The sequence below is a fragment of the Canis lupus genome, chromosome 6 (genome assembly GCF_048164855.1).
Source record: "Canis lupus baileyi chromosome 6, mCanLup2.hap1, whole genome shotgun sequence".
Classification (NCBI taxonomy): domain Eukaryota; kingdom Metazoa; phylum Chordata; class Mammalia; order Carnivora; family Canidae; genus Canis; species Canis lupus.
In genome coordinates, this window is record NC_132843.1 from 4,070,159 (window position 1) to 4,097,951 (window position 27,793).

A 27,793-nucleotide genomic window follows, 5' to 3' on the forward strand; every position below is an offset into this window, starting at 1 on the left:
AGATTTATGGATGTGCCAAGCCATTGTTGACCCGAAGGAGAGTTGTAGCAGGACAGGCGGATCCGAGGGGCTTGAGAAGTAGTGGGAACTGAGGAAAAGCCAAGAGGAGTGTGGACGAATGTGAGCGCGGCTGAGACAATGAGGTGTGGTGCAGTTGGCAGGGGTCACCGGGGAGGGCTCACTGTGGGCGACAGGAGAGAATGTCCAGAGGCTGCTGGCAAGGAGGCTCGCAAGGAGAGGCTGAGGTTACACGGGAAGGTGAGGACGTGAAATGCCTGAGAGGGCGGGCGGGCAGGGGACCAGGCCGCACCTGCAGCCATCTTGCCCTTTGTCGGATGGAAAGGAGGTGGAGTGAGTGCAAGAGAGCAAGAGAGCGGCACACAGTCGGTGAGGCGGGGGCCGGTGGCCGGTAGCGCAGATTTCCTGACCCGTGACTCTGTATTCTCTTTGAAACCTTCGAGCTTAAGTTCCCCTGCTACAGGGCTGCAAGAAAAGCCGGGGGTCTGAGGGAACATTTGGAGGTATTGACTTCCAGGATGCGAAGATGAATTAGAAGAGGGGGCCGGCTCCTCAGAATCGGCTGGCGGAGAAGTTGGCCAGACCACCCCGCAGCACGGTCGGGGGCGCTCACTCTCCTGAGAGCTTCTGGTGGTGTTTGAGGCACCAGTCATTCTGGACCCAGTCTATTCAAGAGCATCTTCCCACACCTTTGTAGCTTTCCATCCAAAACATTTTCACAAACTACTTTTCTCCGCTCCTTGTCTAGAGATCTGAAATTTGGCCTAAAAAATCGGTTTATGGGTATGCCTTTGATCTCACAGCTAAAGTGACAAAAAGCCTAAATACACTTTGGAACAAAGTACATTTTGTTCTTCTGCAGTTGTTCATTGGGATGGGGGTGGGGCAGGGTGGGTACAGTCTGTTTCATTGGCGCGGGACGGCCGCAAATGTGTGCGGATCAGAGGTGGCAATGTCCCTATCTCTAGTCTGTGCTGCTTTGTTGTAGAAATGATGGTCATGTTCTGAGGGTCGCGTGAGAAGGCTTGAGGTTGCTAAATGTGCTCTATACATAGAAAAATCACAGATGCCTTTTTTCCTCCCAATTTTTATTTAAATCCGTTAATGTAGAGTGTAATATTAGTTTCAGGTATCAAATTCAGTGATTCCACATTTCCGTACTTCACCCGGTGCTCATCATAACGAGCACAATCCTTAATCCCTATTACCTGTTTCACCCATCTCCCTACCCACAGCCCCTCCAGTCACCATTAGTTTGTCTTCTATAGTTAAGAGTCTGTTTCTTGGTTTCTCTCTCTCTTTTCCACCCCCCCACCCCCACATTTGTTTGGTTTCTTAAATGCAACGATGATGTGGCAAACACACACACACACACACACACACACACACACATTGGAATATTACTCAGCCATAAAAATGAAAGAAATCTTGCCACTCACAATTTTTATGAGAAGCTGTTTAAGGGACACTATCCTTCCTAGGAATGCCACAGAGATCCAAGGCTTTAAAAGTCTAGAATAAAATAAAATCTGTTGCGAACCTTACTATATTGGTGAACGGCCTAATTTTGAGTTGTCTGGCTGAGGTGCCCCTATTCCTGGGAGGGAGTAGTGTTGATCTGGAAGCTGTGGTTTAGTGTGAAGTCCCGTCCCGTGAATTCCTTTAGGAGGAGTATAAGCTTTTTGCCCTGGAGTTAAGATTTTGGACTAGAAGGATAACAGCTCTTCACAAACATGATCACTGCTGCACGCTTGCTCTTGACTTCTACTCCTCACAACCTGGTCAGGCCAACCTCTGATTCCCTGCGGGAGCTATCCGCCCTAGCTATGCAGATGAGACGAGGCTAAGTCCCCTCGAGCTGCCCGCAGAGTACGCTGGACTCTGCACCTTCTTTCACCTCAGCATCCTCAGGTCCTCGAAGGCAGGGAGGAAGCCTCCTAGGTGTGTGCGTTCCTAGGGTTTCACATTTGGTACTTTTTGGATGTACTTACCTCCTCGAGTTTTCAAGAGTTGCTCAAATGTAAAGACTAGATTTGAATTTGTTGATAGATTTTTTTTTAAAGATTTTATTTATTCATGAGAAACACACAGAGAGGCAAGAGACACAGGCAGAGGGAGAAGCAGGCTTCATGGAGGGAGCCGGATGGGGGACTTGATCCCAGGTCTCCAGGATCACACCCTGGGCCAAAGGCACACACTAAACCACTGAGCCACTGGGGCTGCCCTTGTTGATAGATTTCTAAAGCCGGAGCAAAAGCTCCCTTTCACTGTGATATCGGCAAATTCTATTACCTCTCTGTTTTTAGTAGACAAATAGCAGAATTCTCATGATTTTCCCATTTTCTAGACCCAGCTCGCCCATGCTCCTCCCTTCCTCTCCGTTACCTCTCTACTGCTGAATTAATGAGAGGTGAGCCAAGAAGTGCGAGTTATAGAGTTAAAGGTGACTGATGCCACGTGAATTTCAGCCTCAATGGCAACGGGGCAGCCCGGTGTAATACACGGCAGTGTAGACTGTCCCCTGCTGGCTTCATTCAGAACTGCAGAAAGCCTTGGTCTAACCCGCTCTGTGTCACATTAACAGAAGAAACAGCTTTTCACAAACCTAGAAGCTGAGCCCCTTGGAAATCCAAAGACTCAGAATGTTAACACCCCCCTCTCCAGAGCTGTACGTTTTATTTTGGTAAATCGCTTAGCATCACCGGGGTTGGTTGTGTTGCTTTAGAAATTGAATGGTATTTCTGCTTCACAACTGTGCCAAATCCAAGGCACCTGGTAAAGCTGTCCTTTGAAAAGTCACACTTACCCTAGAAGCCAGAGCAGGGGCGCCGTGCACACTGAGAGAGACAGGGGTGGCCTGTGCTGGGGAAAGGGTGCTGGGCTTAGCTAGGGGAGGACAGCCTTGGATTCCTGGCTTCTTCCTCAGCCTGGGTTTAACTTGTGAAAAATAGGGTAGTTTGACTAGATGATTTCTAAGGACCCTTCCAGCTTTGTGTCTGTTGTAGGCAGCATCATCCCTGCCTTCTAAGAGTGTATAATCCAGGTAGCACGTTTACCTGAACCACCAGTGGTCATGGTAGTAAAGCACGTGCATGGCCTGGAGGGGCTGGTTGCATGAAGTGGTCTGACATGATGGATGGTTGACCATCTCTGTGACTGGACTTGAGTGCTTGCATGTGGGCATACACACACACACACACACACACACACACACACACACCACATGCTTCCTCTCAGATCACTGCCCCCATAGAGTCATCTTTGTTGAGGTCACCTGGGCACCCAGCACTTCTTGGCAATTCCTGTGTTTATTCTTGGCAATTCCTGTGTTTATTCCTACACAGCTTTCCTGTCTATTGAGCACAAGAGTTTTTCAAAGCTTCCCTCCTCTAGTCCTGTGAATCTGCCACCTGCTACCACACTCCTGGTGGACGAATTTGCCTCCCTCCTGCTTCACAGAGAAAGACAGAAGCTGTTGGTAAAGAGCTCCCCTGCCCTGCCAGCCTCTCATGGCTAGCCTGCTCCTGTTAGTATTTAACTTACTCATGCTGCCAAAAAAACAAAAAACAAAATGAAAACCAAGCCTCTCCCAGGATGCCACATTCCCATTCTGTATCTCCTGGTTCCCCTCTTTCATGGCCAAATTTCTTGAAAGTAGCGTCTACATTCACTGTCTCCTCCCCCTTCCCCCCAGTCACCCCCTGCTCCACTGAGTCTGGCTTCTTCCTTCCTCTCCACTCCACTGGAACTGTCACAACTAATGATCATGTTGCTAAAGCCAGTGGACAATTTATCATGTCTTATCTTCTCGGGGCTAGACGGTTCTGCTGTCCCTCAGTGAACCTCTCTCTTCCCTGGACTACCACTACACTGGATGCTTCTGGTTTCTCTTCTCCCTCTTTGGATGCTTATTTCCAGTGTTTGGGTCCCTGCCAACTTTGTTTTTCCTTTGGGTTCTGTCCTAGATACTTTTCTGTTTTGCTCCATGCACTCTCCTGTTAAAAGGAGATGGGAACAGAGTAAAGGAAGAAAGAGCAGAGAGGGAAGTGTCTTGGATAAGTTGGCTATATAAAGACAAAGTGGAGGGAACTTGGTCCTGCTTCCAGTTCAGAACTGTAGGTGGAGTAGTGGTGGTAGTTGCAGGGGACCTTTAGTGGGTTGGATGGAACAGTGTAAGAATAGAGAAAAGCACTGGTTGGCATGCCTGAGTCCCATCAGCTCCTGTGTGGCATGGGGAGCTGGGGCTCAGACATGCATGCACATCCTCGGGGGCATGTAGGCTGAATCTTCTAGATGGCTGCCAAGGTGGGGGTGGTGATGGGACCCTGTAGATGAACATGGCTAGGGTGAGCTGCCTGGAGAAGGGATGGGGTGAGAATTGCATTGTAATTGTGACAAGGGAGTCCCAAGAGGCTGGGCCCATAGCACCAGCAAGGACTGAGCTGGGGTGTATCAGAAAGAGCTGGTCAATAGAAATGCCTTTCAAGAGAAATGCCTATGCTAGAGGGAATGTCTCATTTTCCAGCTGGATACAAGGGGCAGAGCCAGACCACCTTGCTACATGAAACAAAGGGATGCATCGTCAGTGCCCATAGCACCATCCAGAACTAAGCTGGGGTGATTCCAAAAGAGCAGGTCAATCAAAATGCCTTTCAAGAGCAATGCCAATGCTGGAGGGCAAGTCTCATTTTCCAGTGGGATACAAGGGACAGAGCCAGACCACATTGCTAAGTGAAACACAGGGATGCACTGCCAGTGCCCAATCCAAGGTGGAGATCAGTTGAAGGATGGCAAGGCCTCCACTCTCTCTATGGGTGTTTGCATGTTTTCATGGCATGGTCATTGGCTTCCCCCAAAATGGGTGATCCAGGAGAGATCACATGTGTCTGATGACCTAAACTTGGACGTCATATACTGTGATTTCTATTGGTTGCATGTACAGGCCCTGCTTGCTGTGAAATGGGAGTACAGAAGGGCATCAGTGCCTCTCCACGCCCTGACACCCTCTTGGATAGGGGTAAGGGAGTGGGAGAACATAGGAAATCTTATACATCTCCAGAAGTCATCCAAAAGAGCTCATTTAATTGGACAGAGATTGTTGCAACATAGATCATCGAATTGAAAGTTTACTTGTCCCTATTCTCAGGGAAGTGTGGGGTCATGACAATATCCAAGTAGTTAGAGGATGAACAATTCACATTTTCTTTGCACTCTTGAGTATGAAGTGAGAAATTTATAAATTTTACAAGAAACTTGAAGGGGTCTCTAAAATACTTGAAAATGAACTCATAATGGTGATAAACATAGTCTGTGAAAAAACCCTATAAAATGTGATATTGAATACACTTTGTGTGTTTGATTTCAACCACTGAAAACTATATGCAGTTGGGTGAAAACCAAGATAAAAAAGCACAAGGAGCTGAAACTACCTTTGTGATATGCACATGGGTAGACTTTTACAAAGTTTGTATTTACTATTAATAAAATGAATTTATTCATTTGTCAATTATGATTTGTTTTAAGTGATAAGTAAAAATCGCGTTTTTCATTTTGTTTTCTGGTGGGGCATCCCACTGAGCGCTGCCTTTTTCTTACACTGGAATGAGTGTTTCCATTGGAAAACCACCCAGAATATAATTTTCTGTAGCCATTGCCTTAAAAACACCTTTCTTAAAAAACATACAACTGACATACCATTTCCTTCTGCTCTGAAAAATCGTAGAAGTTTTAGGTGCACCACAGGCACCTAAATAGAAAGTATAGTATGATGTCATTTGTGTACAATAGTCAGATGTCTCCACCCTACCTGTCCCCTCGCTGTTCCCAATTTCCTATGTTCTACACTCCCTTGTGTTTCAGTAAACTTATTTCTTTTGTAAAATGTTTACTATGAAATGTATTATTTATCTATTGCTGCATAAAAAATTACCCTGATGCTTAGTGGCTTTAAACAATGGCCATGTATGTACTGTCTGACACTGATTTGGGGGAAGGTAGGAGGTGTCAGGGATTTGGGAGCGGTTTAACTTGAAATTGCTCTTGAGGTTGTAATCAAGGCCTGGGTCAGTTCTGTAGTTGTCAGAAAGCTTTGTGCAGGCGGCGGAAGACCCAGCCTCTGTCCCCTGCCAAATCCATGGCTTTTCCCACATTTTAGATTTTTGTTACAGTAACGTCCCACTACCAAGTTCCGCAGTCTGTTAGTTACCTATGGCTGCATGACTGCATAACAAGTCACCCCCAAAAGTTAGATGCTTAAAACAACAATTTCAAGATGCCTCACTTGAACTGTTTGTTGGGTGGAGTCCTTAGTTGCTTGCTCTATGGAAACCCCTCTAGGGATGTTTGCATGGCATAGTCATTGGCTTCCCCTCAAATAAGTGATGCAGGAGAGCTCAAGGGAAATCTCAAATGTCTTTGATGACCTAGTCTTGGAAGTCATATGCTGTGATTTCTATTGGTTACACACACAGGCCGTGCTCGCTGTGAAATGGGAGTACACTAGGGCATGAGTACACAGGGCATGTATTAGTTCACTAGTACACCAGGAAGTGAGGAGCATTGGGGCCATCTTGGAGACTGGCCACCACAGTTCACCCTCTGGCCTCCAATGACTCATGTCCTTCCCACATGCAAACTATACTCATCTCTTCTCAGGGTCCCCTAAGTGTTTCGTCCCATTGAAGTATCTCCTGAAAAACACCCCAGAATCTCATTATCCAAATTAGGCCCAAATGTGGGGCTCCTCAGGTCCAGTTCCTCACAATCTGAAGATCTGTGAAGTAAAGAGAAAAGTTATTTGCCTCTCACACACCCAACATTCAATGGTGGGGCAGCAGGCACAAGATAACTGCTACATTCCTGTCCAACAAGCAAGGGGAAGGGGGCTATATAGGGGTCACTGGTCCACAGCAACTCTGGAATCCATCGGGATACATTTTAAAAATTACTTTAAAAGGACTCAGTCTTACTCCTGCCTTGGAATGAGTCTCTTTGCATTTTGGCTTTGCTGTCTGGCCCTTATTTCTACCTGAATCATCCTTCCTTTCCCATGAGAGGCAGCCTATGCTTGCAACCAAGTAGTTTCCCAGTCTTCCTGTCTGTAGATGTTTGAGGTCCAAAGTCTACTTTTCATTTTGAACTGTCTCTGCCCCTTTCAGTCCAAGCTGGTGGTGTTTCTGCCATGGTGATTCTCTCAAGGTTTTTGTGGGTGTCCTGCCATAGTGGGTTTGTTCCTTTGGACGAAAGCCACACCCACAAATCTCTTCCAGATAAGACTTTATCTCCACTTAGGCTGCCAGTGATGGAGACATCTGAAAGGCGACATCTTCCTTTGTCCTTTGAAGTCTCAGACTGTGCGGGGCCGAAGAGGTCTTTGAGGTCCTAACAAAGGATTTTTCGGTTCCACTATCAGCTTCATCCTTAGACCACATTTTCTTGAAAGGGCCCTGGATTTGATCTTTGCCTAGACACCATTTCTTAATTTTAGTATGCTTTGTCATTAGGGGAGACTGGAGATTTTCAAATGCAACCATTTCTGGATCTTTCCTATTTAATAGTCCCTCCTCTGGCTTATCTCTGCCCTGTTGCATCTTAGTATGAGCAGTTAGAAAGAAGCCAATGCACCTTCAGAATTCAGTTATGTCACCCAGCTCGTGAGGTACATTTATGTGCTACATGCTCTGTAGATGACAGTGCTGATAAACTTTCTGCCACTACACAACCTCTTGTTTCCAATAATAGCCCCCTCTACTTCCTTGAAGCCCTCACAGGCAGCCTCCTCAGATGTCACAGTTTTTGCTAACAGTTTTCTCCAAGTCCTCTAGGCTCTCTTTAGCCCTCCTCAAAGTCCTCCCGGCTCCTGTCAGCTGCCAAGCACACAGCTTGGCAGGGTTCTGTTTTAGTAGTGCTTCACTTCCACTGTCCCAGATCTATTAGTTATCCACTGCTGCATAACAAACCACCCCAACACTTAGATGTTTAAGGCGACAATGACCATTTATTATCTCCACCCATTTTCTGTGGGTTGGGAATGAGGGGATGACTTAGCTGCTGGTCCTGCCTCAGGGTCTCTCATCTCGTGGAGTGGCAGGTAAAATGTCAGCTGGACTTGCAGTCATTTGAAGGCTTTCCCAGGACCAGCAGACCCAATTGCAAGATGTCTCACTCACATGGCTGGCAAGTTGTTGCTGGCAGTAGGCAGGAGGCCTTGATTCCTTACTGCATGGATCCCTCGGTAAGGCTGTTTGAGGTTCCTTACAACATGACTGCTGGCTTCTCTCAGAATGGGTGAGAATTTACTTTTTATGACCAACACTTGGAAACCACACACTGTCATTTCTGCATTGATAGCTGGCTGTGCTTATTGTGGGAGGCGACATGCAGGGGGTCACGAATGCTGATACCAAGACTGGGGTGAGGGTGGGGTGGGAAGTGATCTTGGATACATGCTATTAAACCATTGGTGGCACTGTTACTTCTCATGCAGTATTATTTCATTGTACTATTTTTTCCCTGGGGTTAATTGCCTTAATATTCTTTTATTTTTTAAATATACTTGTCATAAATTCTTCTTCCAAACATGGATATAGAATTATAAAATTCCTCTTAACAGAGGAAAAATACATTTGATAATCTTTCAGATGTATATTTTTTCTCTTTTTATGTCATCTTTTCCGGAGCCCTTTATCTTTTTTTTCTAATATGGGCTCATTTCTCTTTAAGGCAGCTAGCCATTTTTCATCATTATCTTCAGAATTTTTATTATTTTTTTCCAGTGTTGGATTCCTTGTGTACTTAATTCCAATATTCTTAGCTTCCTTCCTCAGTTTCGTGAAACAAACCTTCTCTAGTAGTTTCATGAAAATGCATGCATAATAAGTTATATATTTAAAAACTTATATGTCTGAAATGTAATCTTCCTTTCTTGGAATTGCTAGCTTGGAGAGAGCTATAAAATTGTAATTTGGAAGAACACTTTCCTAAGATTTTTTTCATTGCTGCATTTCCTTCTAGATGTTTTTGTTCAGAAGTTGGAAAAATACTTATTTTTGATCATTTTTTCCCCTTAAGAATGATTTTAGAATATTTCCCCAAAGATTCTGAAATTTTATGGTCATGTGATTTTGCATAGGTTATTTTTCATTATTATTACTATTTGCTGTGCACTTCCACCATTCAAAGTGGAGTATATATATATATATATATACCACTGTGTCATGGTGTATAGTTCTTTTTATTATACATTGTTGGATGACTTGCTAATATTTTTTCTCTTTTCACAACTTGTTGATTTTAATAGTCATGATTGGTATACTCTGAAGGTGTAAGATTTGGTCTTTGCAAGGTTGACCATTTTTTTTAGGCTCCTCTGGAGATGCAGGAGTTAGTTCTAGTTCTCTGGGCTCACTATGCATAGGGTATTACTTGGATTGCGAAGTTCACAGGATCCCTTGTTTCTGATTCTGTTTCCTTTTTAGCATGTGAAAATAAATGTGTTGTTGGCTTTATTTCTCTCTTATGCTTCTTGAATGGGTGCTAGATGTTAGGAATTTTCTTGCCTACATATGCTGCAAGGGATATTTTTACCCTCTTGGCTGTCTTCAGCATCCAGTCATGGTCTCCAGGCTGGCATTGACAGGGTGTCACTCTCTTCTTCCTTTCCTAAGTGCTGGAGGCTGGTTGTTCTCCTGTTTTGCTAAAGATTTTTGGGCCTATGTTCATGAGAAATATCTGTTGTTTTCCTTCTTTTTAATGACTTTGGCTATTTTTGGTATTAGGGTAATGCTGTCCTCATAAAATGAATTAGGAAATATTCTTTCTGCATCCATTTTCTGGAAGAGATTGTAGGGAATTGGTATAACCTTTTAAATGTTTGGTAGAATTTTCCAGTGGACTTGGTGTTTTCTGTTTTGAAAGGTTATTAATTATTGAGGCAATTTCTTTAATAGATCTGTCTATTCAGCTCATCTATTTTTTCTTGTATGAGTCTTGCTAGATTGTATCTTTGAAGGAATTGGTCCATTTCATCTATTTTATCAAATTTGTGGTATTATGTATCTTTATTATCCTTAGAAGTGATGTCTTTTCTTTCATTTCTGACATTATAAATTTGTATTTTCTTTTTTAGCTTACCTGGCTAGAGGTTCATCAATTTTATTGTTGTTGTTGTTTTTTCAAGAAGCTCAGCTTTTTATTTTTCTAATGATTTATTGTTTTCAATTTCATTAATTCAACATTTTTTTTCTCTTTTCCTCCGTATTTGGATTTAATTTATTCTCCTTTTTCTGGTTTCCTAAGGTGGAAGTATAGATTACTGATTTTAGATTTTTCTTCTTTTCTAAAATACAATACTACAAATTTCCCTCTACTGCTTTTGCTGCATCAACCAATTTTGATAAATTGTATTTTCATTTTCGTTTAGTTCTAAGTGAAGAACTTCATTAATATTTCTTGCAAAGCAGGTCTACTGGCAATAAAGTCCTCAATTTTTGTTTGTCTGAGAAAGTCTTTATTTTTCCTTAACTTTTTAATAGTAATTTTGTGTAAAAAATTCAAGGTTGGTTTTTTTTTTTCTTTTTCAGCACTTTAAATATTTCACTCCACTCTTCTTGCTTCTATGGTTTCTGAAGAGAAGTCCAATGTGTAATTCTTATCCTTACTCTTCTATAGTTAACAGAGGAACCCTCCCTCTGTCCTCCCCGCCCCCGGCTTATTTTAAGATTTCCTCTGTGCTTGAGTTCCTGAAGTTTGATATGATATGCCTAAGTTTTTTGTTGGGGACAGATTATTTATCCTGCTTGGAGTTCTCTAAGCTTCCTGGATTTGTGGTTTGGTGTCATTAATTTTGGAAAATTCTCATTTTTTACTTTAAATTCTTCTGTTCCTTTTTCTTTTCTTTCCTCCTTCTGGTATTCCTACTTTGCATATGTTATACTGTTACATCTTCCCATGATTCTTGGATATTTCTTTTCATACTTTTTCTTTTGCATTCCAGTTTTGGAAATTTTTATTGACATTTCTACAAGCTTACTGATTCTTTCCTTGCTTTGTCCAGTCTACTGATGAGCCCATCAAAGACATTCTTCATTTCTTTTTCAATGTTTCTGATTCAAGTCTTTCCTTTTTATTCTTTTTTTTTAAAGATTTTATTTATTCATGAGAGACACATAGAGAGGGCAGAGACATAGAAGGAGAAGCAGGCTCCATGTGGGGGGCCGGATATGGGACTTGATCCCAGGATCCTGGGATTATGACCTGAGCTGAAGGCAGACGCTAAACCACTGAGCCACCTGGGTGCTCCCTTTTTAATTCTTTCATAGATTTCTCTCTCTTCACTTACATTATCTACCTTGCATGTTTTATGCTTTTTAAAAAAGGTTTCTTATGATATTCAGAATTTTATTTTATTTTTATTTTTTTTAAATTTTTTTTTATTTATTTATGATAGTCAGAGAGAGAGAGAGAGAGAGGCAGAGACACAGGCAGAGGGAGAAGCAGGCTCCATGCACCGGGAGCCCGACGTGGGATTCGATCCCGGGTCTCCAGGATCGCGCCCTGGGCCAAAGGCAGGCGCCAAACCGCTGCGCCACCCAGGGATCCCATATTCAGAATTTTAAATTCTTAATCAAATAGTTCCAAAATCTCTGCCATGTAATAAGTTTGGCTCTGATGGTCTGTAGCTTCAAATTGTGTTGTTTTTTTTTAATCTTCTAGTATGCCTTATGATTTTTTTTTTTTTTTTTTGGTTGAAAGTCAGACATCTTGCATTGGGTAAAAGGAGGTGGGGTAAATAGGCCTTTAGTGTGAGGTTTTATATTTATCTGGCTAGGAGTTTGACTATGTTCACTGTTTGCTGTAGGTGTCAGAGGCTAAAATTTATTCTGATGTTTTTATTCCCATTTCCTCTACTGTCTTTGGGGTTTCCATTAGATACTTTTTAAATATGATCTGAGACATGCAGTGCTTTTAGTTTAATCTTCTGTTATTATACAAGAGTCTTACTGATGTGTTGGCAAAGTGTGTGTTGCAGGATAGGGGGAAGAAGCAGCCTATAATCCTGTGATTGGGTCTCAGTCATTTAATGACCATGTGTCCCTGGGTTATGACCTTCAATTCTTTTTTCCCCTTTTCAATTCTTCCTTTCCCCTTAGGGGAGACAAAAAGGTTAGAAGGAATTGAGTGAAATTTCCCTTTCCCCTTGTCAATGAGGCTCTGATGAAACCCTAGTTTTTGGGCTCTGATAAAATAGTGTCTCTTGAATGTATACTTCAAAATTTCTACTTTTCCTTTCTTCTTGCTGGAAGCAAGGAGCAGATTTTCTCTGATCTCTGCCATGAGAACCTGGTAGGGCTGCTGGAAGTAAAATTTATTTATGTGGCCCCCTCTGAGTCTAGCCGTCTCTGGAGTTTTAACTCTAAAGCTTTCCACACTGAGGAGTTCATCAACTAGGCAACTGCACTTTAGGTTTCCCTGCCCTAGTGCTGTTTCAGTGGTGGGCTTCTGCTCTTGAGCTCCTGCTTCTGTAGGTTGTGATTTTTCTGGACCTGCTTGCTTGTTTGGATAGTGTTTGCCTGGGACCTCAATTCTCTGCTCTGATGGAACCAAGAAGAGTTGTTAATTTTCAGTTTGTTCAGCTTCCCCTCTTCCCTTAATTGTTATAATCATGAGAGTGAAGACATCTATACTCCTTATATGCTGGGCCAGAAGCAGCAAGTCATTATTATTATTTTTGTAAACCATTTTGAGTTTTTGTGTTTGTTACTACAGCATAAAGTAAAAAGGGACTAATAAAAAATGTCCCTTAATCCACAACTATCCATTCATATTAAAGAGCATGATAGTAAAAAGCTAATTGGAAGCTGTACATGTATGGTTTGTTAGTGGAACTCACGTGGGATTTTTGATTGGAGACCAAATTATTTCATTGAGAGACTCAAAGCACCAGTATCTGTTAGTCTTTTATAACTTTTAGTTTCTCTGATGACTATACAGTCCTCTCTCTTTGGGTTGTAAGATGGCCTCCAACCTTTTGAATTGAGCAGGAGTTGCAGTCTAAAGGACTCAATTTGTACTAAATGCTTTTAATTTTTTGGTGGCTTACAGCAGTTTGTATTGCTCCTGCCTTCTTCTGTACCTGATGTCCTGAGGTTCAGAGTCCCTATGCTTCATTTTTCCTCAGAAAGCAAATCTCTTATCTTCTGGAGGAGGTGATTGAACAGCCCTCTGTACATACCTTCAACTACTTTTTGCTGTTTTTAGCCTACCCCTCTTTTATATCTTCAAAGTTGCCTGTTGCCGTTACTGTCCCAGATTTTCTGGGATGTCATTTTACTTCTCTTTGGTTTTCCTTCTCTAGATATGTAAGTTTCAGCTTTCTTCATTTTGCTAATCACTTGCACCTGTCCCTTTGCTTTCCATATTTCAACTATATATATACTGACACATTATATTAATTTTGGTGTACAACACAGCAATTTGATATTTGTATATGTTGTAAAATAATCACCACCATAATCTAGTTACACCACAATAAATCTAGTTAACATCCATCACCTCACTTGGTTACAAATATTTTTTCTTGTAATGAAAACTTTTAGAATTTACTGTCTTAGCAATTTTCAAATATGAAAAAAAGAATTAACTTCAGTCACCATGCTGTATATTACATCCCCAGAACTCATTTATTTTATAGTTGGAAGTTTTTACCTTTTGACCTCCATCCCTTGTGTTTGGTAACTATCAACCTGGTCTTTTTCCTATGAGTTGAGTGTTTTGATTTTAGTTTGTGTTGGTTTGGTTTCTACATATAAGTGAGATCATACAGTATTTGTCTTTCTCTGTTTGACTTATTTCACTTAACATAATGCCCTCAAGTTCCATCCATGTTTTTGCAAAAGGCAGGATTTACCTTTTTATGGCTAAATAGTATTCCATTGTGTGTGTGTGTCTATCACATTTTCTTTATCCATTCAACATTTTATCTCTTATCAGATGTCATCCTCTCTCATTCTTTCCATCCTTGTGTGTTTTTTTTTTAAAAAAACCATTTTAAGTGTTAATTTAATGAAAGCAGAGAGATAATCAAGTTTTCAACATGACATATTCAAGCAGTTTCTTTTTTCCTAATTCCAACCAAGGTCTTTCTGATTCATACACTGGATTAATCTCTGAACAATTTCTTAGAAAAATCCTTGATTTGGTTGATAATTTTCCACAAAATGATGCTAATCTTTCCTTCCCTCTTCCTTTTAATACTAATACTTACTGAAAATTTACTATGTGCTAGATGTTGGGCTGAACTATTACATGTGTTATACTACTTAAAACCCATCGAAATCTTAATGGAGTGAAACTATTATTATGCCGATTTCACATCTGAGGAAAATAAAGCTTAGAGAGGTTAAGCAAAACACAGTCACACACCTAGTAAGCAGAAGAGCCTTGACTGAAGCAGAGCTCAATATGTATAGGATAAAAATCTCTAATTCTACAAAGTAACTAATATATTTAAGCTTAATATAAAATCAAAACTAGAATGAAGTAGGAAACTTTTGAATTTTATGGTCTTCTTATCTTTATTAAGGGTATGATATTCTTTTCCAGAAGTCAGAATATTCTGTGTTTTTGCAATGGGTCCCCTGTCAATAAAAACATTTTAGAAACAGAATATGGAGCTGCCAATACTGAAAATGGCTGAGAACATAATGCAAAACAATGCTACCAATGAAAAAATGCAAAATACCTGCTTGAAGGAATCAGAGTTTACAGAATAGCAAAATGTTATCCCAAATACACACAGTAAGCCAAAGGATCAAGAGACCAACTCGAATTGTCAGATTCCAGGAGTCATATTCTTACTGGTTTACTGCACTTCTTTTGGATGGCAACTAATGTCTTCAGAATAGAACAGCCTCCTATTGCTAAGGACCCAGAAAATGAGGGTAAGACTTATTTATTATCAATCATAGGAATTTTCCATAACATAATTTTTGATATATGGCTTTGGCTGTTGAAGATGCTGCCATACTAACCCATTAGTTGGTGAAAAGAATGAGAAAAAATTCTTGGTTAAGGATCACAAAGAAAACCTCTGCTTTTGACCTTTTGTAAGAGGGGCTGTTTGATGATGGAAAGGGGACAGACATAGAGTCAAATTGAAAGGATGGTGTAATGTTTTGTAATGTTTAAACTGCAAAGCTTTCTCTCTGAATTAGGCACGAGCAATGGCTTTCACTGAAGCCCATAGCCTGGAAACCTCCATTTGGCAAATGAAATCTTCCAAATATCTATAAGGCAGGTGTATCTTCACCTTCTATTCAGTGACTTCAGGGCCATGGCTTCTGGATAGAATGTTCCTGTTCCAGTATGAAAATTGAGCTTGAGTTCGTACAAGTGCACTTTTTTGAGGAAATCAGGATTTTAAAATTATTATTCTGCTTCTGAAGGATAAATTTCAGTGTGTTCAAATGTTCTGTTAAATCAGTAATAATGAAGCAGCTGGTGAAGCACTGGGGAGAGAGCTATAATTCTAAAGATCCTTGACGTGAGACAATAGATTAGTAGATCTCTGTCTAGTTTCCCTAGTTTAGCCATATGACCAAAGTAAAGAAAATCGAATACCTTTTCTAGGCCTCAGAGTCTTATATTACTCAACCCAGTAAGACTGAAGTAGACAGCTTCCTCCATTACATCATTCAATAAACCTGACTTATAGACTTCACAGCACAAACTTACAATAAATGATGCAATGGAATCATAGGATGTTATGACCCCTGACACGTTTCCCCTCATTCATTGAAGGTACTAGTTTTCCTTGCTGATTAACTCAGCTTTTCCATGTTTTGACTAAACTTCTTAAATTCTTTACAGAGAGATGGCTCAGCTCTGGAAGTTCATAGTGCAGGCTTATTAGATAAAAACATTCTTGCTAAAATGGCAGATGATGTGCAATCAAGAGTAGGCAGGCTACCACAGATCCATAGATCACCTACGGGATGCCTGTTGGTGATTTGAGTTTTAGAGCATCCCCGAATGGTTGCTTTTAAACTACTTTCTAATGGATGTGGGGGAAGGAAAGAAGACTTTCTACAATCCTCGAACATCCTTCTCACTGATGTATTAAGGCATTCTTCCAGTTAAAAGACCAAACCCCCCCAAATCAGAGAAGCCAAGAAGAGACAAGAGATGGCCAGATGTAGATAGAGAACATCCAGGAAAGACTGCCTGAAAAATGAATATACAAACCCCAGCTTTATCATGGAGCAAGTAAATGTGAGTTCCCTTGAAGAAAGGGTAGGAAAGGAGACAGAGAACAGAAAATAAAGATAGGGTTTGGGTAATATAAGAAAGGCATTTGCTTCGTTCATGTCTTAGGAACAGAAATGACCATGTAAGATTGATTTAGAAATATGTCTCCTCATCTTGGGCCACTCTCTTTTTCATGCATTATTATCTCTTAAGTTTTTTCATTAACCTCACCTTTCCTCCACTAAGGCTTCCACAGGGGCTGTCTCTTCTGCCTAAAATGTTCTTTCCCACATCCTTTTCATTGTTTGGTTCATTCTCAACTTTCTGGTTTGACTGGTGCAGACAAAATATTGTGGGCAATAATCAGAGGGCAGGGGCCTGGCTGAGACTTCTCTAAGCTATCACTCTGCAGTTTGCGTTATTCATCTGTACATGCACCAAATGCCCGCCCTTGGCTTTCCCCTCACTTCCAGTCTGCTGGTGTCTTTCCTATAGCATCTTCTGCAGATCATAGTCGCTGTTTCTCCATTGTGCCTTGGCTTGTCCTGGGAACTGATGAGTCCAGGTTTCCTACAGAGAGCAGTGAGATAGGCCCTCAGTATGATGAAGCAGAAGAAGAGCCTTCCAGAGCCTGGCCTCTGCCTATCTTGCCCCATAGAGGTCTTTGATTAGCAGGGTTTTCAGTTGAAGAAGTAACATTAGTCCTTTATTTAAAAAGCTGAGGAATGTACTTGAGACGTTTAAGAGAAAACAATTTTAAAGCATCCAACTTATTGAACTTCTGGCACAAAAATACTCTTTGGCTTTGCTCTGAACATTTTCATTCAGCATTGCTTTCATTCAGTATACAGTGGGCATATTTTCATGCACTTGAAGCTTTTGCTTTTCAGTAATTTTCCTGAGATTAAATAGGCAACTATAAATAGGCATTTTAACCTCAGTAAAACCTCTTTACTTAATATAAGTGGCTTAATTTTTTCATCTAGCAGATGTTGTATGCCTGCCAGGTGCCAGTCATGCATGTTTGGGCAAGAAGAACATACAGTGAACTGCATGGAGGTGCTATCATCTCCTATACATGGGAAAATGGGCCTTTCTCCAAGTTCATCCAGGTGTTTTCAGTCAAATATCCCATAAAAGTGGTTGGAGAAATTAGCTGTGATTGGAAAACAAGATGAGTTCATTAGAAACCTGTCAGGGGAGAAAGCCTTCACCAAATGAATTTAATGGCTTGAGCTCTTCGGTTTCTTGGAGAGGAGTTTGACTTGGGGTAGTTTTAGGTGGGACATGGTAAGTAAGGTTTGGCAACAATTGGTTGGAAGTTAGAAACTAGGGAATAGCTTATTGGGTTGGTATGTGAAGCAAGGTTATTATTGAAACTGGTTTTATTTTTCTAACATATAGTTGGAAACAACTATTGAGCTTAATGGGTTTGTGTTTTAAATGTGATATCTATACAGTTTCTCTGTTTTGCAAGCTCTGGTTACTTTGCAGTTTGTCTATTTTGCATGTTGTGGTTTTAAAAATAAAATTTTTTTCCTCAGCCCTGCCTTTTGGCTATACTTAAGCTAATGCTATAGAGTAGACCACATTCTCAGGATGGTGATCATTCTACATCTACACTGCTGGTCAAAGTATCTGAGGCTATGTTGGAGGTCACTTGAGTCTTTTTTTTAATTTTTAAAAATTTTTTAAAAAGATTTTATTTATTCATGAGAGACACAGAGAGAAAGGCAGAGACACAGGCAGAGGGAAAAGCAGGCTCCATGCAGGGAGCCGACGTGGGACTCAATCCCGGATCTCTGGGATCAGGCCCTGGGCTGAAGGTGGCGCTAAACTGCTGAGCCACTCAGGCTGCCCAAGAGGTCACTTGAGTCTTAAAACTCTTGATAATGTTTTGTTTCTGTTGAACAGTCATTGGTGAGACAGTGGCAGAGTAACAGCCTTTTAGACTTGGGGAATCATATGTTTGAATGCTGCAAAGTTGCAAATACTAAGAGGATTATAATCATAGTATGTAGCCCACTGTGAATCTAGAAGCCATGAGCAGTCAAATTAAACCAGAGAACATATCCTGTCCCAATCTATAGAGCCTGTCATAGCAGACCTAGGGATATCAGATTACCTAATGTTATAGTTTCTTTGTGTGTTTTTCAGATATTTGTAGGAACAATAGTCTGGAAAAGTTTGTGAGCAATAGGCACATTATTCCCATAAAATGTCACACATTTTGCTTTGAAAGCTGCAAAGCTGCATATGACTAGGGCTCCTCAATTTTGAACCACTTTGTTGATCTTGTGAAATTCTTTGGTGGGAGATCTATAGCCTTAGTGGCATTGTCTAGTCCTTCTGTAGTTCTTAGAATCATAATGTGCAGAATGTCTCTACCTTTTAGGTATACTTTGAAACTTGAAATGAGGAGTTGTGAATAAAGAAAAAAAAGTAATCCAGAATAGTTGTTAAGTTCACAAACTGCTGCGGATCAATTTTTCTTCTTCAAGAATTGGCTAAAGAGCTTTTTTGTTTTTCTTTCTGATAGATATCTGAAGATCAAAGAAAATATGGATAAAATGGAGTTTTTGAATGAGTGGTGAGATTTTTCAGCTTCCTGATGACAGTTTCAGTGACATAAGTTCCTTTAGCACTGGACACATATGGGATTTGAATTTTCAAGGTAGGATGATGGTAACTGTATGAAATTTGTTTGGGTCTAAGGGGGCCTTGAGGTCTGGTCTCTTATCCATGTCTTACCTTTATACTTTTCAGAGGTGATGTTGGTGAGAGATGGGATATGCACCATGTACTTGCTCAGCAGTTATAGTAAAATTTCCCCACCAGAGTTAAGTGCCTTTTATTCTGATGGGAATTTTATGGAAATTATTTTGCAAGGTTACATTTTTGAAGTTCTCTGGAATCACTGGAAGGCTAGTATAAGAGTGGGAAAGATTATCTTCATGCAGTACATATCCAGACCATTACCAATATCTTTTTATCTGATTCTGGAGCTACTTTTTGATATCATAGAATAGCGTCTTTGGAATTGCCTAAGAATTTTTTTTAATAATAAATTTATTTTTTATTGGTGTTCAATTTGCCAACATACAGAATAACACCCAGTGCTCATCCCGTCAAGTGCCCACCTCAGTGCCCGCCACCCAGTCACCCCCCTCCCCTTCCATCACCCCTAGTTCGTTTCCCAGAGTTAAGAGTCTTCCATGTTCTGTCTCCCTTTCTGATATTTCCCACTTATTTTTTCTCCTTTCCCCTTTATTTCCTTTCACTATTATTTATATTCTCCAAATAAATTTGACCATGTATAGTATCAGAAGGCCTTGATTGTAGTAAAGGCTGTCCGTGTGGCAGAGTGTTCAGCTAGAACATGTTTTTAGCATCCAAATTATGCTTTTTTGTGTATGCTTCTACCTTTATAATAGCATCAAGGTATTAGGAATTCCTTAATCTGATGATTTTGAGCCCCACATCATGCTCCATTATTTTATTTATTTTTATTTATTATTTTATTTTATTATTTTTTCCATTTTCTAAAGATTTTATTTAAATTCAAGTTAGTTAGCATATAGTGTATTAGTTTCAGAGGTAGAATTTAGTGATTCACCAGCTGCAAATAACACCCAGTGCTCATTACATCAAGTACCCCACTTGATGCCCATCACCCAGTTACCTCATCCTCCCACCCATCTCCCCTCCCCTGACCCTCAGTTTGTTTCCTATAGTTAATAGTCTCTTATGGCTTGTCCCTCTCTCTGATTTCCTCTTATTTAATTTTTCTTTCCTTTCCCCTATGTTCATCTGTTTTCTTAAATTCTTTTTTTAAGATTTTATTTATTGATTCATGAGAGGCACACAGAGAGGCAGAGCCACAGGCAGAGGGAGAAGCAGGCTCCATGCAGGAAGCTGGACGTGGGACTCGATCCAGGGTCTCCAGGGTCACACCCTGGGCCAAAGGCGGCGCTAAACCGCTGAGCCAGCTGGGCTGCCCATGTTTGTTTCTTAAATTCTATACATGAGTGAAATCCTATAGTATTTGTATTTCTCTGATTGGCTTAATTTACTTGGCATAATATCATTGGATCATTTTATTTTTTTTTTAAAGATTTTATTTATTCATGAGAGAGACACACACACACACAGAGGCAGAGACACAGGCAGAAGAAGAAGCAGGCTCCACAGAGAACCCGGAGAACCCGACGTGGGACTCGATCCTGGCTCTCCAGGATCACGCCCTGGGCTGCAGGCAGGCGCTAAACCGCTGCGCCACAGAGGCTGCCCTCATTGGATCATTTTAGATCGGGCTGCTTACTGATCTTATTTTCAGAGCACTCTCAAATCATGCACATCCCCACAAGGTATATATTAATCCTTTTATCCTGAGCTCATTAACAAGCTTTAAAGAGTGCATTGAGCTCTTCCACTTGAACTGATTTGCCTCTGCTAAGAGCTCATGATCTAGAGATGATAGTTCTTATGACGTGTCCAGCCTGGAGAACCTAGACAAATTGGTACCGTCATTGGTTTTATTATTATTTTTTTCTGTCATTGGTTTTTTAAAACTGATAGGTCTATTAAGATGTGATTCATCAACAAATGATATTAAATGTGGATTTTCTATGAACATCTCTAACATTCATTTGAGGCAGGGAGAGTTCCCAAGATGCTAACAGTTGTGATCCCTCTTCTTCAGGTGGTAGAAGTGTAGCAGGTTTCAAGATAATACAAGGGTGGATAGAAAAATGAAGATTGAAAATAGCAAGAATTTCTGTGAGGTGGTTCCACTTGTTGAGAAATGTTAAGTTTTTCCAGTGAGTGACAAAGTCTATATACCATGAAAGACCTTACACTCAAAGGGGTAAAATTTAAGTTGGTTAATGCTTCCACATACTTAGGTGATGCTGCTACTGCTCTGAAACAAGGCAGACTTGCCTATGCCACCAGTGAAAAGTTATAATAAGTTGTTGGTCTCTACAGTGCCCATGAAGCTGAGTCAAAACTCCAAGGGTTTGTCTAGAATTTTTGTGCACCAACAAGTGGACGTATTATAATAACCAGGTAGGTTAGTTATGGGAGGCTTTTAGAAGATTAATTTATTTTCTTTTAAAAAATATTTTATGTATTTGAGAGGGAGAGAGAGAGGGAATGAGTGCTGGGGGTTGCGGAGGGCAGAAGAAGGAGGAAAAGCAGGCTTCCTGCTGAGCAGGGAGCATGATGTGGGGTTCAATCTTAGGACCCCAGGATCATGACCAGAGCCAAAGGCAGATGCTTAACTGACTGAAGCACTCAGACATCCCTAGGCCAATTTCAAATCACAAAATGCCTGCTTATGATTGGGTTTCCAGTGAGGACTTAGTTACATCATGTAGAAATGAAATTTTCATGAAAATTAAGAACCCGTTGTCTGTAGTAATTCTTCTTAGAAGATTTAAGGCCTTTAAGATCTTGGTTAAGAATTTATAAAAAGTAATACAAGGCTTCTGTAAAATTCTGAGGTGTGATGTCCAAGCATAATGTAGGCCTTCCCAGAAAGAAATGAACAAGTATTGGGTATCCTAATCTAGAGGAATCTGGTCTGCTGGAGAAAGAGCGAGATGTGAAATATGAGGGCTTAGGTGGTACCCAGGATAGGATGACATCGGAGTTTGATACCATAGGAAAAAGAGGTAAGGCTATTGTATTTATAGTTCTGATGTCCTGGATAAATAATGCCCTCAATTTCTGGATGTCATAACTATGAGGAAAAGAATATTACAAGGTTTGGTACAAAGTATGGTAAGATTTCTTCCCAATCCATCTCTGTTTTTCAGTTCCTCTATGAATTTTGGTTTTAAAGCATTTGTAGGGGTCGTTGAGAGAATTAGAGGGACCAATTAAACCATAATGGGTGTGGTTCCATTACTTCTTCCAGTCAGTGGAGCCCTTTACTCATGAGTCTAGTTCTTTCTAGAGCTGTTCAATTTGGGTTTCATTTAAATATAAATCGGTTTATAAGTAAAAATTAACTGGCAAGTGAATGTCCAAATTAGTTATGATTTGAGTCTTCAGAAATGTCAAAGAAAAGACCTTTCAGAAGTACAAGACTTTGGAAATTCCATTAACACAGGGAAGCTCTATTTAGCAGGTGTGGTAACAGAAGGAAGAAATGTCAAAAAGTGACAGAAGCCTAGACTTGGGACCTATTTGGGGACTGTTAGAGATATACACAGCATTGGTAGTCCTCAGGGAAAGCTTGGGCGCACGATGGGGAAGAGCACCTGCATTGTTTGGTCATCGTATTTTTCTACTTAAATTTACTATCATATTTTTTATTCCCCCTTTTGCCTCTATTACTTGCAAGAGTCCTCATCTGGGAATTCCTCCTGTGGGTTTAAGCCATTGTGTTGGGGCATGTAATTGTTTAATTTGGAGACTTCAAAGTTTCCTCTGAATATTATTTTTTAATCTATTACTCTTTTTTTTCTCCCTTCAAGTTTTTATTTAAAATCTAGCTAGTTACCATATATGGTAAAATTGGTTTTAGGTGTAGAATTTAGTGATTTATCACTTACATATAGTAGCCAGTGCTTATCACAAGTGCCCTCCTTAATGCCCATCACCCATTTAGCCCACCTCCCACCCGTCCTCCTCTATCAACCCTCAGTTTGTTCTCTATGGTTAACAGTCTCTCATGATTTGCTTCTCTCTCTCTTTTTTCCCTCCTCCCTATTTCATCTGTTTTGTTTCTTAAATTCCATATATGAGTGAAATCATATGGTGTTTTTCTCTGACAAACTTATTTTTCTTGGCATAATACTCTGGCTCCAGCCACATCATTGCAAATGGCAAGATTTAATTCTTTTTGATGACTAATATTCTATTGTACATATATACCACTTCTTTATCCATTCATCAGTTCATTTTCTTTTACCATTTCAAAATTCTTTCAAATGCTATAGTTCAAACAAAAAAGCTCTTTACCATTCTAACTTGTTTAATTAAATCTCCAATTTCAGGTTTTGTCTCTTTGACAGACAGCTGAGTCTGAGCGGTGGTCACATTGGCATTGGAGTCTGTGCCCAGTGCTTTAGAAATATGCTGAACAATCTGTTTTGGAATTTTCCAGGTGCTTCATCAGTTCTCTGCTTACAGGAGTAAAGACTGTAGTCAATCTTTACAGGTTCATGGTCACGCACTACCCATAAGAAAGATTGTCTATTTTGACAGCCCTATTGAACTAATTAGCCATTCCATGGAACCACAGTCCTAGATCACTTCAACAGCATGATCACTGTCAGCCTTTCCCATGGAGGATTTTGTCTTTCAGGGACCTGCCAGCATGAGACTACTTGATATGTGTGGCAATCAGGGTTTTAATGCTAGGACTATTCTGGATTTCTCAATATATTTTTTATCTTCTTTATGCTTAGGAAAGTCTTTCATGATGCCTCTTAATTTTGACCTAGCCCGTGGGTTAAAATCTACTTGTATAGACTCCCTGTTCAGTGGTTTTGCTCTAAGAGACAGTGACTCAAGAGACTTAAGGGATGTTGAGGTAGAAAGGGGAGACAGAGCAGAAGGTAGAGGAAAGTACAGAGGAAAGAAAAGGGTTTGGGCAGACAAAATGAGCAAGAGCAGTACCTGACCTAATCAAGGAATCTCTTGTTTAGGAATAACAGGTGTTTTTGTTGTTGTTGTTGGTGGTGGTGGTGGGTTTTTCTTTTTTTAAAGTAGGCTCCCTGCCCAGTGTGGAGCCCAGTCTGGGGCTTGAACTCAAACCTGAGATCAAAACCTGAGGTCAAGAAGCAGATACTTAACTGATTGAGCCACCCAGGTGGCCCAAAGATATAGGTTTTGATACTAATTCCAAGGGATACACACACCATTATGTTTATAGCAGCATTATCTACAATAGCTAAGATATGGAAGCAGCCCAAGTGTCCATTGATTGATGAATGGATAAAGAGGAGGTGGCAATATATGTACACACTCACACACACACACACACACACACGAATATTACTCAGCCATAAAAAGAATGGAAACCTTGTCATTTGCAAGGACATGGATGAAGTTAGTATTATGCTAAGTGAAAGTAGTCAATCTGAGAAAGACAAATACCATATGATTTCACTTATATGTGGAATTTAAGAAACAAGACAAAACAAATGAGCAAAGGGGAAAAATGGGAGAAATCAAGAAATGTACTCTAAACTATAGAGAGCAAACTGATGGTTACTACAGGGGAGGGGAGTGGAGGATGAGTTAAATAGGTGATGGGGATTGAGGTGTGCACTTGTGATGAGCACCTGGTGTTACGGAATCGTTGAATCACTGTATTGTACACTTGAAACTAATTTAACACTGTATGTTAACACTATACTGGATTAACATTTTTAAAAGGAATTTATGAATCAATTTCTTTTTGAAGTCTCTCATGTCAATTAAAGCACGGTAACTCTTGAATGTTAAGAGATTCCATTCCCCTTCTGTTCTAAAGTGTCTCTTACATGATTTTCAAAATTTTTTCTCAAGTAGTCACTGAAATTCTAACATATTCTTGGTGAAATTGTGTTGTTTACAAAGAGAAACATGAGAATCAGGATGTTAATGGGAAATGTGAACAGTGGCAAGCAAGCTGGTGCAGCCACTCTGGAGAACAGTATGAAAGTTCTTCAAAAAATCAAAATAGAACTACCCTATAATCAAGCAATTTTACTGCTAGGTATTTACCCAAAGGATAAAAAAATACAGATTTGAAGGGATATATGCACACTGATGTTTATAGCAGTCTTACCAACAATAGCCCATATATCCATCAACTGATGAATGGGTAAGGAAGATGTAGTATAAATATATACAATGGAATATTACTCTGCCATAAAAAATAGTGAAATCTTGCTCTTTGCAAGGACATGGATAGAGCTAGAGAGTATTATGCTTAGTGAAGTAAGAGACAAATACCATGTGATCCTACTCTTATGTGGAATTAAGAAATAACATGGGGGAAAAACACAAGCAAACCAAGAAACAGACTCAACTATAGAGAACAAACTGATCATCACCAGAGGGGAGTGAAGTGGGGAGATGGGTTAAATAGTTGATGGAGACTAAGGAGTTCACTTGTGATAAGCACCAGGTATTGTATGGAAGTGTCAAATCACTAAATTCTACACCTGAAACTAATAAAAACTTGAAGAAAATAAAGAACAGTGGCAAACATCTACTCATGATGAACAAGTCATGGGCAAGCCAGAGATATTGTCCATGTCACCTGGGCTCAGGTTCCTCACTGGAGGGTTTGGCCTTCTTTGTCATTAATCTGACAGGTGAGCAGGTCTTTCCCAGAGCCAATGCCTCAATCATGAGATAGAATGGAGGCACATCACTGACATTTGGTTGGAGGACACAAGTTTATCTTTGGAAGGGCATCAGTCTCGAGAGCACTTTTACTCCTGGGTCCTCAGGTCAACTTGGATCTATGTTTGCATCTTGTTCTATGAGCCTCTGTGGTAAACAGATATTCCCCCCGCCCCCCCAAGACTTATTTGAGAGAGAGCTCACAAGCTAGGGGGGAGAGAGAGGGAGAGTAGCAGACTCCCTACTGAGTGGGGACCTGAGCTGAAGACAGACGCTTAACCAACTGAGCCACCCAGATGCCCCTAGATACCATCTCTGATGCACAGGTAGATAGGGAAATTCATAAAAAAAATCATTGGCATATTTTTATCAAGAGATAAAAACACAATCTTGATCAAATTAATATTTAGGAGGCTGAAAACAGTTCCCTAAAAAAGGACCTGAATCCTTGGAGTCAAAATAAGCTCAGTGATGAGGGATGGAGCTCATAAAGTGGGATTAGAGCTGAGACATGGTCTAAGGCTGAGTCACTGTGACTAGTAAGGGCCTCCTGTCCAGGCACTTGAGGGGCCTCTGTCCATACTGCTACTGAGGCATCTATGACTACTGACTTGATACTTACACTGGCTGGTCGCAGTGTCTGTGATGGGGGCATATGGTTGCATTGTGCTGTAGTAAAAATATCTGTTGAGAGAGTTGCAATTTGCTGTGCACTGGGGATATGTGAGCAGAAGTTCAAACTTCAGTGCTCAACATAATCCTCTGGAAAGCTTATTAGAGCACTAATCTCTACGCCTCACCCCCACCGCTTCTGATTCAGTAAGTCTGGGGATATGCTTGAGAATTTCCATTTTTTATAATCTCCCAGGTGATATTGATGCTGCTGATTTGGGGCTCCTACTTTAAGGATCACTGCAATGGAAAATCAAATACTCAACAGAGATAGACCAGAACTGTCAAGGAGAGATGTTCTTTATTTACATTATGGCTTGTTGAAATTCCCTGTTGAAGATGCTATCTACTGTGGCAGGGCCTGGGAAGGTTTATCTTGGGCCAGTTCTAGCCATTGAATGAGGGATGGAGATGGAATAATTCCCAGGAAGGCTTCCCCTTAATCCAGTGCTGCCTTCTAAATTTTACCCAAAGTATCTTAAGTTTCTATGTTGTATACTCTGTCTACATTCTTGGGAGTTGACATTGCTCGCTTTTACCCCTTTTCAGGAGGTGAAAAAAGCTCAGTTTTGGAGTCACACTGTCGTGAGTTTGAATCCTGGCTTTTCCCCTCACTGGCTGCTTGATCTTCAGAAAACTAAATCCTCATCCGAATAATGAGAATAATCACCCCTGCCTCATAATGTTGTTGTGAAAATTAAATTAGCTAATGCCAGATTAGCCAACAATGTTACCTCCTCTTCTGTTGTTTTGTCTTTGAGGCCTGATTCTGAATGGCAGACGATCTTAAGGAAAAAATCACCTCCATTCTGGATCAAGATACAATTTTTTCAAAATCAGATTTCTCTCATTCTGAAAACCAAATTTTAAGATTCAGCATATAATATAAAGTTTTCTTTTTTTTTTTTTTAAACATGTGAGTGGTTTTCATTTTGGCTCTCTTCTGTCAGGAACATATAACACTGTAGCATTTCATCTACAAGAGGAACTCCTGGGGCTAGCAGAATATATTTGAGGAATATCTTTAGGCAAACAACCACCATGTTATAACTGGATCTGCCACTCCAAGATTCTTGTCAATAATGCTGTGAGATGTTTGAATCTTAGCATGTGGAGCCTGGGAAAGTTCTAAGAATCAGCAGATGGCTCCTATTCAGGGACGAATGAAGTACTCTGGCTGGTGGCTTGCTGGCAGGCCAGAGGCATGATATAGTCCTTTAAATTTCTTCCCTGCTTCTCTTCCTGTTTAGGCTCTTTCCCCAGGCCAGTCTACAAGGGCAGGTCCTGGTATTTCATTATTTTTCATCTGTTCAGTTTCATAAACTCTATCACCACATCCTCCAAAGGATACCATAAAGGACTTATCTTTCATTCTGATTCTGAAACTAGAAATTGGCCTTTGGGTAATGATTCCTACCAGATGGATAAGGCCATAAAAGTACACTGAAGTAAGAGGAAAATATGAGCAGTTCTCAGCTGCATGGCCTTGCCAACCGGCTGAACTGGCCCT

General features: G+C 40.6%; 1 long non-coding RNA gene across 4 annotated transcripts; it reads left to right on the forward strand.

The window, feature by feature from the left end:
- The first annotated feature begins 703 nt into the window (after positions 1-703).
- LOC140634925 (uncharacterized) lies at positions 704-27,016 on the forward strand. 4 transcript variants are annotated; one of them, XR_012032239.1, is made up of 5 exons: positions 704-8,304; positions 14,620-14,957; positions 18,803-18,937; positions 19,030-21,330; positions 23,268-24,642. It is a non-coding gene; the product is annotated as an uncharacterized lncRNA (long non-coding RNA). The 4 variants fall into 4 exon arrangements; XR_012032238.1 differs by lacking the exon at positions 704-8,304 and adding an exon at positions 26,833-27,016 and having other exon boundaries at positions 11,624-14,957; positions 23,268-26,430; XR_012032240.1 differs by lacking the exons at positions 704-8,304; positions 23,268-24,642 and adding an exon at positions 26,833-27,016 and having other exon boundaries at positions 11,624-14,957.
- The last annotated feature ends 777 nt before the right edge of the window (positions 27,017-27,793 follow it).